Consider the following 12,202-nt stretch of genomic DNA (forward strand, 5'->3'; position numbering starts at 1 on the left):
TGGGGTCTTGGCTAGAGTCACTGGCATGTGGCGGGGGGGGCCTTCCTTTTTAAAGTCACTTCTTCATAATGGTGGGGTGGTGCCTATTTTTCTTCCCCGGGCCTCCTTCTGGAGCCAGAAGAACAGGTGCGCCATGCATCCTGATGGCAAATCACCTTTGACCCCTCTCCTTCCGCTCCCAACCGGTTCCCTCACCACGGCCCCCTGAAATCAGTACCGCCTTGGGTGCCAGGTCCCAAGAGGTGTTTAGAAGTATGAAACAGATGTATATCGCTCGGTCTTCACAGGGGTTTGGTTTCAGGGCCTCCCAGGGATACCCAAATCGGAGGATGCTCAAAGCCTCATGTAAAGTGGGTGGTATTTGCGTAACCTACACACGCCTCCCCATAAACTGTAAATCACCTCTGGGTTCCCTGTGGGACCTAGCTCAATGCAAATACCACATACCTCGGATACAGGGGCTGGCTGCAGTTGTACATACAGTCATGCCATCATGTTGACCACAAGGAGGACAAGAGGGGACTTTTAGTGCTAGGTTCTCTCCTAAGAATTTTACTACTTTACCCAGCTATTCCCCACCAAACTATCGGCCAGGTACTGTCATGACCCCTGTTTTATAGATGGTGGGAACAAAAGGTCTCGAAGAGGTGGTGGAGCTCACCCAGGGTCACTCCTGGGCTCACTCCTGCCCAGGAGCCACATCAGAGCCCTCATCCTGATGAAGTGACTGGATGGCCCTGCCTGGCGGGTCCAGGAACCCCTGGGCATGATGGGAAGTCTCCCTAGCTGGGGACTGTACTGTGGGAGGGAATTCAGATTGTAGGGAGGTGGGTGGTGGGTGCAGTGATCAGGGAGGACTTGGGGGAGATGCACGGAGACTTCAAGGACGGAGAAGAGCTGGAAGTTGGGGTGTGGAGGAGGGGCAGGTGTGGGAAGTTGGGGTGTGGAGGAGGGGCAGGTGTGGGAAGCCGGAGGAGAGGTGGGTTGGGGGAAGCCGGGCAGCTCCAGGAGTGGCTGGATGTGAGAGCTCAGAGAGGAAGGACAGCCGGGTCTGAGGGGGGAGCCCAGCCCTGGGCATCTGAGCCTCGTCCCCTCTGGGTGGCCACTTCCAGCGTCCTGGACATGTGCCATTCAGCCCCTTTCAGCGGCTCACCTTTGGGATGGGTCTTCCCCCCCTATTGGCTAACCCACATGCCAATCATCGGTGGGCACACCCTCACAGGCCCAGGAAGTGGCTTTACCCATTTTTAGGTGTGTCTCTCAGTCCAGGCAAGTTGGCGACCAAGGTCAACATCACAGACCCCAAGGAGGACCTGCTGGAGCCTTTCTGGAACCCCCACTTCCTTCCCAGGGGCGGGGTCCAGAGATTTGGGGGGGCAGCTTCATGTATTCTGGTCCTGGAGGTGGCTGTGTCCCGTCCCCCTTGCCCTTGGGACCAGATTGTCAGCGGCTCAGGGAGCTTTAATCTCTTAATTCTCTTTTCTTGCTTCTGATGCTTTGGTTTAATTTTTTTTTTTTTTTGAAAAAAGTAGATAATGACCTCATTTCTCTGTCCTTTCTCGTGGACCACCACTGGAGGAGAGAATCCTGGAACCCTGTTGACCTTAGGGGACACGCTGCCTTCTAAAGCCCCAGGGCTCGGGCCTCAAGCCTTTCTTGTTCTCCTCCCGTGACGGGAGGCTCACTGAGGACAGCTCCAGTTACCAGAAATTCTCCTTAAATGGAACCCAAACTGTGAAGCGCCCACAGGAAGCTGGCACCAGTTAGTGCCCAACAAATCAAGGAATTTGGGCTTCGAGAGGAGACAGGGGTGTGGGCGATGGCTCAAGGGTCTGACCAAGGAGCCCAGGAGACCCCTTGAGAGTTGTCACCGGGCCCAGGTAAGCCGGGATGGGGTTTGGTGTTGGCTGGTGGTGGCCTTGGGGCTGGGCCCACATGAATGTTTCCTGGGGACCCACACGGCTCTGACCCACTGGCTCTGGAGTGGGATGGGGGAGGAGATGGAAACGGGGTTTGGGGGGTCGCTACTTGGGACAGGTGTTGGGTGGTGGGTTGGGCCACTGAAGAGTCAGAAAGGACATGCTGAGGTCATTCACACCATCCCTCTGCCTCTGTGCAGGCCTGGGACCCAACCTAGTGGCCGGTGCTGACCTGATTTTCACGGGCCTCCCAGGCTGGCCCGCCCGAGGGAAGGACGGGCAGATGCAGGGGATCGGGGACCCCTGGGCCATGGCCCCCAGGCTCCCTTCCTCATCAGAAGCAGCAGCGCCCTGCGGTGGGGAGAGGTGGCGAGGCTCATCCTCGCCAGGCCCAGCCCTGCTCAGGAGGCCACCTGGAGGTGTCGGGGCGGGGAAGGGGAGGGAAGCGCACCTCCCTGCAAGACTGTATCCGCCATCTGCTTTTGGTTAGCAGCTCCTGGGGAGCCTAATTGGCAGATCAAACCATTTGATGTTCCATGTTAGATAAGTAGTGAGAAGGGCCCCTGGAGTCGGACACTTTTTGGATGGAGCCCAAGCCCTGCATCCGACCCAGGCCTGGGGTGCTAATGCGAACCAGACCCTCGCTCACAGAAGCAGTGGATATTAACAAGTGTCAGGAAGCTCCAGGGCGCGGGCGCAGGCAGCCCTGCCTTCTCCCCCTGCGCTGAGCAGGGCCAGGGGCTCCTGGAACGAAAGCTTGGGCCTTGAGGGGGAGCAGGGGCTCTCGGAGGGTGGCCCCTGACACCAGCTGTGCTGGGGACACCTGAGGCTCGCAGGTCCCGCCTGGGCGATGCGATGCAGTGGGGAGCTCTGAGCTCCACGTGGGCACACTCTGCCCCGACTTTCTGTATGGCTGGTGGCAAGTCACGTGACTGAAGGGGTGGATGCTGTGTAGCTTGGGGCAAGTGGCTTTGCCTCTCTGGGAGCTTCAGCCTCTCCAGCTGGAAAGTGGGGGTGGGGAACAACCCTGCTTCACTCGAGATGGCTAGATTTGGTTCGGGGCCCAGACCTGCTAGGACGTCTTGCTCTGGACGTGATTCTTAACCAGTTGGACCTCACTAACGTCATCTGTGAGAAGGATTATAGGAGTCCCCCTTACCCTCAGTTTGGCTTTCCCAAGTCTCAGTTACTTGAGGTTTGCCATGTCCTGAAACTGCTAAGTGGGAAATTCCAGAAATAAACAATTCATGAATTTTAAATTCCACCTTGTTCTGAGCATTGTGCTGAAATCTCACCAGGAATAAGAATCGTGCTTTGTCCAGTGTGTCCGTGCTGTATATGCTACCCCCCTGTCACTTAGAGTCATCTTGACTATCAGATAAACGGTGAGTTCTTGTGTTCAAGTAACCCTTATTTTATGTAATGGTCCTAAGGAGCAAGAAGAGTCCTACTGTCACTCTGATATGTCCCACATGTCAAAAAGAAGCCATAAAGTGCTTCTTTTTAAGTGAAAAGGTGAAAGTTCTTGACTTTAGGAGGCAAGAAAAAAATGGTAGGCTTAAGTTGGTATGATCTATAGTAGGAACAGATAGAAAGAAATAATAGATTCATGATTCAATTCTATCTGCAGTTTCAAGCATCCACTGGGGGGGTCTTAGAATGTATCTACCCTGAATAAGGGGGGGGGGCTACTTATCTTATCAGAGATGTTGAGAGGATTAAATGAGGTAATACATGGAACATGCTCAGAACTGTGCCTGCCCACGGTAAAAGCTATGTAAATGCTGGCTTTTGTATCAGTCAGTGTTTGATAGGTTATGCTGTTGTGACAAGTATCCCCTGAGTCTCTGTCATTTACAGAAACGATGGTGCGCTCTCCCTTGTTGTTAGGTGGGTGCGGGCTGCCTGTGACTCTCTTCCACACCTCTTTCCAAGATCCAGGCTGTAGGGCAGGGTCTGTCCCCGAACCACAGCCTGTCACCAGCACATTATACAGAGTCGCCCACAGCTGCCTTTGGAGGTGGCCTCTGAGGTGGACTCCTGGGCCCAGAGCACGTTCCCTGTGGCTGGGAAAGCCAGGCTCAGGGAGGCTCCTGGGCCCGTCTCTAGGCGCTGGTGGCCGGCCATGAGCCATGGTGGTAGCGGGTCAGGATCCCTGGGAGTGGCGAGTCTCCCGCCTAGCCCAGCACACCTCTAGCCCTGAGGCCTCAGGACGGCTTTGTCCCTGTCATTCACTGCCAGCGTTTTGCAAAGACAAACAGCAATCACTATGTCACAGCCTGTGCCATTTATGGAGCGCGTCCTCGAGGCAGGAGCGTGTCCCTCGCCTCATACCCTCAGGACTTGTCCTGTGCTGCCCCTTCAGCAGTGGCTGGGGTCGGGATGGGGATCTGTCTGTCTGACTCTCAGACCAAAGTGGAAAGGAGCCCTCCACAGGGAAGGTGGGGACAGTGTCCTCGTGGGCTTCATAAAGGTGCTGTGACAGTGGCCACTGCTGGGGCGCTGGCCCTGGGCTCAGACGGCAGGGAGGGGAGGCGCGAGAGGGCAGAGCTGCAGTGTCCACCCGGGCTGTCCCGTCATACAGTAGCCGTTTTTCCCAATCTTTACAACGACCTTGCAGGTGTGAACCGCTGTCGTGAACGTACCTATTTTCTGAAGAGGCCAATGAAGCCCAGAAAGGGGACCGACTTGTCCGGGAACATGGAACAGGCAGGTGACACAGTCAGCATTGGAACCCGGAGGGGCCACTGGTGTTGGGGACGGTGAGCAGGGTGGCCACACTGTTGGCAAGATAGTGACAGACCGTGAGTCAAAGAGAGCAGGCCACGGCCAAGTCCCCCCGGGATGTCTAACTGGGCAGAGTCAGCCTCGGCACCTCCACCCGGCCTCCATCTCTGCACCCACGGTGGCTGCTCCAGCTCCCGCCATCACATCTTCATTTCAGCCGTAGGAGGGGAGTGGGGAGGGCAGCATATGTCCCTTCCTTTTCAGGCGTGACTTGGAAATGACGGACATGTCATTGTTCAGAATCTAGCCCGGAGGCACAGCTTGCTATCACAGGAGGTGGGCATGAGGTCTTTGGTGGGCATCTGTGTGGACACTGTGAGGTGCCCTGGGACCCCACCCCATGCAGGACTGAAGGGCACCTTCCCCTCCGCTCAGTCCCCCGCCTGGGCAGCCCGCGTGGGAGCCACGAGGCCTGGCCCCTCAGACGCGTTGCAGGACAACCGCAAGGAGCCTCCAAGTCCTCAGAGGCCCCGGGGGCGGCCAGGGCCCTTGCTTGGTGGCCCTGCAGCCCGCCTCTCCCCGGCCACTGCCTGCAAAGGTGCTGCCCCCAGGGCGCCCGAGTACCGTGTGGCGCCATGTGCCCAAGTAACCTTGAGGGCTCTGTCACTAAAGGCAGGGGGAGCGCCTGTGGGTGGACGGCAGCGTCTCTGCTTCGTCCTGGGGGGTCGTGGTGGTCACTGTGGGGTGTGACAGTGTCCGTGGCCATGGGGAGGGTGGTCACGAGGCGGCTTGTCCTGCCGGTGTTGGCCACGGCCCTGGCAGCGGGGGATTCTGTGGCGGGACCACCAGGGGCGCCACCCGCCTGCTTTCCCTGCTGCGCCAGCTCCTGCAGGGGCGGCCCTGTCCCCTCCCCCGTCCCTCTCCCCTCCCCGTCCCCTCTTCTCTGGACAATGTCAGCTGCTTTCGCTGTGGTCCCTGTTCTCGTGGCCGCTGGTGCTGCCCTGGATGGGCCCCTGCTGCGCTTCTCAGCTCCGGTCCCAGTGCTGGTCTAGCCTCCGCCCTCCTAGCCCGGCCTCCCGGCTCGGACTCCCAGCTTGGCCTCCGGCTGATGGCCCCTCCACTCTCCCTGGGGCCGGTGCCCAGCTGCTGTCCTCTGGAGCGCTCTGGGNCTCTGCCTCAGCCGGGAGGCGGGAGCGGGATGCCGATGGTGACAGTGGTGACGGTGGTGACGGTGGTGACGGTGAGGACATTATGTTGGTCTTGGAGGAGACGCTGCTGAGGTGCTCGTGATGGTGTTGGTGATGGTGTTTTTGTTGGTTGTGTTGGTGATGGGGGTGTGGGTGTGGGTGCGGGTCACGGTGGTGTGGGTGTGTTGTAGTGATGGCGTTGGTGCGGGTGTCAGTGTGGGTCATGGTGCCGATGGTGTTGGTGATGGTGTGGGTGGTGGTGCCGATGGTGCTGGTGTTAGCGTGGGTCACGGTGGACAAAGCTTGGCGTCTGCTAGGTGCTCAGTGAATATTCGCTGCGTGTACTTCTGTGTGTTTTTGGACCCATGTTGGAGCTGAGCCTGACACTGCCAAACAGGTTCAAGGACACCACAGGGCTCCGGCCGGTGTTGGCAGTGGGAGCGAGTGGAGAGGGGCTGGGACTTGCAGCCAGCGTCCCAGAGTAAGTCTGGGTACAGCCGCTGGGGGGCTGGGAAGCTGGGCGCGTGAGTGCCCCTTCCTGGGCCTTGCTCTCCTCTGCTGTGGACGGGACCAGAGTGATCCATCCTGCAGGGACACGCCTCCAGGCTCCTTAATAGGAAGGAGCCTCCAGGGCCTGTCACAGCGGCTCTGGGTGCCGTGACGCAGTGCCACAAGCCGGCGGCTTAAAAACAGCACAACTCATCTCTCACAGTCCGGGAGCCCGAGGTCTAGATCAGGGTGCTCGCGTGGCGGGGTTCCGGGGGGTCCTCTTCCAGGTGGCTCACCGCTGCCTTTTTGCTGGTCCTCACGGGGTGGAAGGAGCACGTGAGCCCGGGGGTCCCCCCACCAAGAGCACTAACCCCTCCCAGGCCTCGGAGGGCCAGACTCAGCCACTTCTGCGCCTCCCCTGGAAAGGGCATTCTTAACCCGGAGGACCAAGGAGCCACCGGGCAGCAGGCAAGAGCCCTGGGCTGGGAACCAGAGGACCTGGCCTGACTCTGCGTTGGGCCGCTGGCTCCTGGGTCCTAGGCCCATCGCTCCTCCTCTCCGTGCCTCAGTTTCCCCGTCTGTGAAGTGGGCGTGTGGGACCAGGGCCTCTCTGGGCTGCTTCCTCCTGCATTTGGTGGGAGTCCAGCCCATGGCCCTCAGCCCGATGCCACCTGCCTGGCCCTGGCCCTGCTCACGTCCCTCATTCCTGAGCTCCGTCCGCCACAGCCCTGTTCACAGGTGGACGATACGTGCACAACCGGCGTGGGCAGGAGCATGGCCCCACAGTGCAGGCTCTGCTGGGTGGGCCCGGGGAGGGCAGTGGCCCTGCAGCCCCCACCTCCCTCTGCCTGCTCTCAGCAGCCCACCTGTCGAAGCCCAGGAGGTCGGCTGGAGAGTGACAAATAAAACCAGGAACGCAGGCAAACGCTTCCTTTAAGTCCCGTGACCGCTCCTAAGGCGACCAATGGAGCCTGCACTCCCGACCCTGGGCCTCGGTTTCCCCAGCTGTGAAAGACGAGTGGCTCCTGGCTCGGGTACGGAGGTTACACGTGTCCTGGTGACAGATCATTGAGGCCACGGGACAGGGTGCCCCGGAAAGCCCGTCTCAGGCCCTGCGAGCACTTCCTGAAAGGGCAGTTCCAGACGTGGCCAGCAGATGGTGCTGTTGGTCCCGTTCCTGGGCCTCCCGGGGTCCAGCCCCACTGCCTGGAAGTGCTCTGGACCCCGTGGGCAGCACACACGTGCATGCAAACACACACCCACACACAGATGTGCAACCTCAGAGACACGCAGAGGTGCAAGCCGGCTGCTCTGCCCTTCCAGCCTGGCTGGGCTCACTGGTCACACCCGTGTGCACTGCTGTGCACCTCCAAGGCATGGGGACTGCGGGGCAGGTGTGAGAGAGCAGAGCGGACAGCTGTGAGCGTGTGACACCAGTGGCCTGTGGTGCCCGTGGTCTGCAGACCCTGAGAGCAGGTCTTGGTCCACACACCTGGGCTGCGTCCTTCTGGGCAGACCCCCGTGCTGTGTGTCCTGGGGCTCACGTGTGCCTCTGTGCGCATGCGCCATGCATCTTTGGTGGTAACCGTGAACTCGGGGCAGCTCTGGGCTGGGTCTGTAACGAAGGTCCACCCCGGAGCCCCATCCCTAAATTGCCTCCTCCTCAAAAGGCCAGAGGGGCTGTGCTGGCCAGGGTCCCACCTGAGGCCCAGCACAAAGGCAGGCAGGTGTGAGGGGCAAGGGTGGCAGGAGGCCGAGGGTCCCCGACTCCTGGTGGAAGATCCCGCATGGACGCAGGAGCTGCCTCCAACATTGGCCTCCGCTCTCGCCAGCGAGGTCAGCCTACGGGAGCCTCAGATCTCTGTCTGCAGACGAGGGCTCGCCCAGGCGGCCTAAGACCTGGCCTCATCCGGGAAACCTTGCTGGGCTCTGCCTGCCCCCGTTCACTCAGTAGATGCTAACTGAGCACTTATTTGGTGATGCTGGGGTCCAGTGGGAGTGGAAGCTTTTCTTTCATGTCAAGCACAGCCCAATGCACAAGAGAAGCACAAAGAGGAAAAATGGCACCAATGAGACTCCTTCAGACCGGGGGGTGCCCTGGAGAAGGGACGCGGAGATGGGGGAGACTGCCCTTGGTGCAGGGGGTGCCTAGCACCTGGCATCCAGGGAGGGCCTGACCGAGGGTGGCCTGGGAGGTGGAGGCCGGAGCTGGGTGGGGCAGGACTCTAGGGGTCCTATTCTCAGGGCGATAGGAGTCCTGGGAGGCCCTGACCAGTTTGGAGATGGCCAGACGCACTGTGAAGAATGTCCCATGGCGTTCAGTGCGCAGCAGGGACTCCGTAAGAAAGCCACCTGAGGTTGGCAGGGTGACACACACTGTCCCAGGGGAGGCAGGAGGATCTCAAGTTCAAGGCCAGCCTGGGCAACTCGGCAAGATCCCGTTTCAAAAAATAAAATATAAAAGGGCCAGGGGTCGCCAGCCTGTGTGGGACCCGGGTTCCCAGGACTGCAAACAAGCCACCTGACCCCGGGGGTCTGGGTCCAGGAAGCCCGTGGCTGGAGCCTGGGTCCCCACGCAAGACCCCTTCCTGGTCTCTTCCTGCACCGCGGCCCCAAGCCAGGCTCCTCCCTCCCACCCGGAGCTGCCCCCGGCTCCGAGGCCCTTGGGAGGCAGGTGTCCAGGCCCCAGGCCCAGCTCAGCTCTGGGTGGCTTGGGCAGCTGCTTCTCCGGGAGCCTCAGTGTCCCCGCCTGTGGCACGGGATCAGGATGCCTCTTGGAGCATCCGATGGTGGCCGTGAAGAGCCACTGGGGCAGAGCAGGCCAGGGCTCCGGGCACCGGCTGCTGTTTCCATGGTGATGACCGGGTTGGCCACCTGGCCCCACGCAAGTCACTTAACTCTAAGCTGCGGCATCCACCGCTCTAGGATCCCCGAGATGGGGGACAGCCCAGGGGACGCAGTGGGTGCTCAGGGATGAGACGTGGAGAGGGTGTCACCCCAGCTGGCACGGCCTTCTCTGGGGGGACAAGAACGGTGCCCGCTCTGTGGAGAGGTGGCTTCTGGGAGCAGGAGGGTGGCAGGCCCCTCCTCCGTTGCCTCCGCTCCCTCCGTCCTGTCCCCACTGTGCCCCGGGGAGTGGAGCCTGTCCCCTGCGAGCTGTGCCTTCTCTGACTTGCAGTTCAGACTGTATCTGCAGTGTCCCCAGCCTCGCTCCCCGCCGTGTCCCCGGAGCTGAGCTGGCTGAGCCCAGGAGCCCAGAGAAGCGCAGCCCTGGTCCCTGCACCCCTGCCCAGCCCCGGAGTGTCCCCTCTGTGGGATGCCGGGGCCTTGTTCCTCTCTCCTGCACCCTGGGCTCTGCTCTTGGTGGCTGCTGGGCGGTGCCTCGGGTCACCGACCTGACATTTCAGGGCCGGTTCCCTGGGCCAGGCAGGCCCCAGCCAGGCAATCGATTCTCCCTGCATCACGGCTCTGCACCGTCCGTGACGTCTCACCAGCCCCATCGCCCTCCACGCCGCTTCCTCTGGGCCTCACACTGGGTGGCTGGTGCCCTCTCTCCTAGGACTAGTGCATCATTTCCAAATCCAAAGAATGGCCCTGATTCCCACCGCCACGCCCCTTCCGCTCCCACAGGCTTGGTTTGTCACGTGCATATCCCATGTGAAGTTCCCACCAGTTCCTCTTCTACCTGTTCTACCCCAGGACCTTGGCCCATGCTGTGCCTACTCCCAGAACCTCCAGGAGCCCCTGCATAGTCTTCTCATTGCCCAGCTCCCTGCCGCTTGGCACTCAGGTCTCAGCCATGCCACCGTTGCCCCCTCCAGGAAGCCCTCCTGCACTTCTCAGGCTAGGTTAGATTTCCAGTTCCACTTGTTTTCACAGTCGGCCCATCTCTGGTGTCGTGTCCCTCCTGTGATGACTGACTTGACATCTGTCCTCCTCATTCCCCTTAAGGAGGCCCTGGCTCTGTTCTGCTCACCCATTGGTGCACACAGTGATGCTCAATAAGTGCTCAGCGAATTGAATGAATGTTTAATGGCCACTGAGGACCACCATTCAAACAAAGTTCTGACCTTTCAGCTACAAAAATGTCCCTCTCTAAAATGGTGAGGGACACCAGAGTCCAGGCCACGCAAGGCTGGGGGCAGAGCAGCCCCGACAAGGGAGGGAGGGGACCAGGTCCCCAAGGCCTGGCCAGGCTTAGTCCTGTCTGGTGGAGGGGGAGGGCTCGGCCACTGTCGGCTGATGCAGAGACGATGACCCGGCTGTGCGAGGTGTCGGAAGTGACACTGGTGAGGTCGATGGTGCTGTTGGTGGCAGGGATGACGTGACGGACACTGGTGGCGGTCACTCACGTGGCAGTGAGAACAGTGGCTTCGGGGGTCCCACAGGCCCACTCCTCCCCCGCCCTGTCCCTTCGGGTCCTTCCAGCGGCTCCGTCTCCCCTTCTGTAGCCCGGGGTCACAGCGGTGCCAGGCGGGGACTGGGCTGGGGTGAGGCTCGGGTGGGGGCCTGGGAGGCTCCGAGGCCGGGGGGCTGAGCACTCAGGTGTGGGTGACATCGGGCAAGGACGGCTCTGTGACGATGGCCCCCTTCAGCTTCCCTCGCTGAGGACGAGGTGCTGAAGGTGGCAGCCGCGGGTGGCCGAGCCGGGGTAGTGACGTGGAGGATGACGATGTCGACGGAGGCTTAGGACAGCGGACACCAGCTACGCGGTGGGGACCAGGAAGTCATGGGGAAAACAGATAAAACCCTGAACTGCAGGAGTCCAATAAAACAGGAAACACACACGCAGGGGCACATGGAGTGGGACAAGGTGGCCCCGAGCAGACGTCCAACGCCCTACCACGGAGCTACACCCCGGAGCGCAGAGTCCGCATTTAGTTGCTGAGGCTGGCCTCTCACTTTCGATCCTCCTGCCTCAGCCTCCTGATAGCTGGGATTGCTGGCCCACACCACTGCTTCTGGCTTATGAGTTCGAAGTCTCTCTGTAGGTGCATCGCGGGCCACCAACCCACCTACCTGCAGTCACTGCCCACACCTCTGGGAGCTGAGCCATCTGCACACACAAGGACCCGGCAAAACACAACCACTGCCAGCCTTCTCTTCCAGTGCCTCCCACTTAGTGTACAAGATGTGAGTCCTGAACAGAGAGGGCAGCGCCTTGGCCAACACCACACAGCTAGGGGAGGCAGAGCAGAGGCTCAGGGAGCAGAGGTGGAAGGTATGGTGCAGCCCACACCCTAGCAGGGTTCCCCCTCACTGGGGTGACCCCCAGGGCGGGAGAAGGTGGGGACAGGGGAAAGAGACAAAGGAACTGACCCTTATCTAGCCACATATTGGTGTAATGAAGTCTGTAGACTTTGAATCCCAGCTTTGTCAGTAGCTGTGTGACCTTAGGGAGACCACTAGACCTCTCTGGGCCTCCGTTTCCTCGTCTGTAAAATGGCGCTGACGATAATCGGACATTGCCAGTCCCAAGGATTCTGGTGAGGTTTTACTCTCCCCTAGGACGGGGCTGCTGGTGGCAGGTCACCGTTATTGCGTGCCCTGCACTCTGTGTCTTGAAACAGACCTTTCCCCCGGCAGCAGGTGAAGCGACACAGGAAGCTTGTGGGGCTGGCTCCCTGCCGCTGGGCTGGCTTGGCGGGGCTGTGGGGGCCGGGGCCGCGGGGCCTGAGAAGCCCTGACATCAGGCCCACAAGAATGCCGCCTTCCCGGCCCCTGGAGCCCGTGATCCTGGACGTGGGGAGACAGCTGTGGGCTGAGGCCGCGGTGCCCCCCTCTGCTCTCCTGCGGGGCGGGGGCTGCGGGCATTAACCCCGTCGGGGCCGGAGGCAGAGGGGGCAGCAGAGGCGAGGGGTCGGCCCTGGCCAGGCCTGC

This window comes from Marmota marmota, unplaced genomic scaffold (genome assembly GCF_001458135.2).
Source record: "Marmota marmota marmota unplaced genomic scaffold, marMar, whole genome shotgun sequence".
Classification (NCBI taxonomy): domain Eukaryota; kingdom Metazoa; phylum Chordata; class Mammalia; order Rodentia; family Sciuridae; genus Marmota; species Marmota marmota.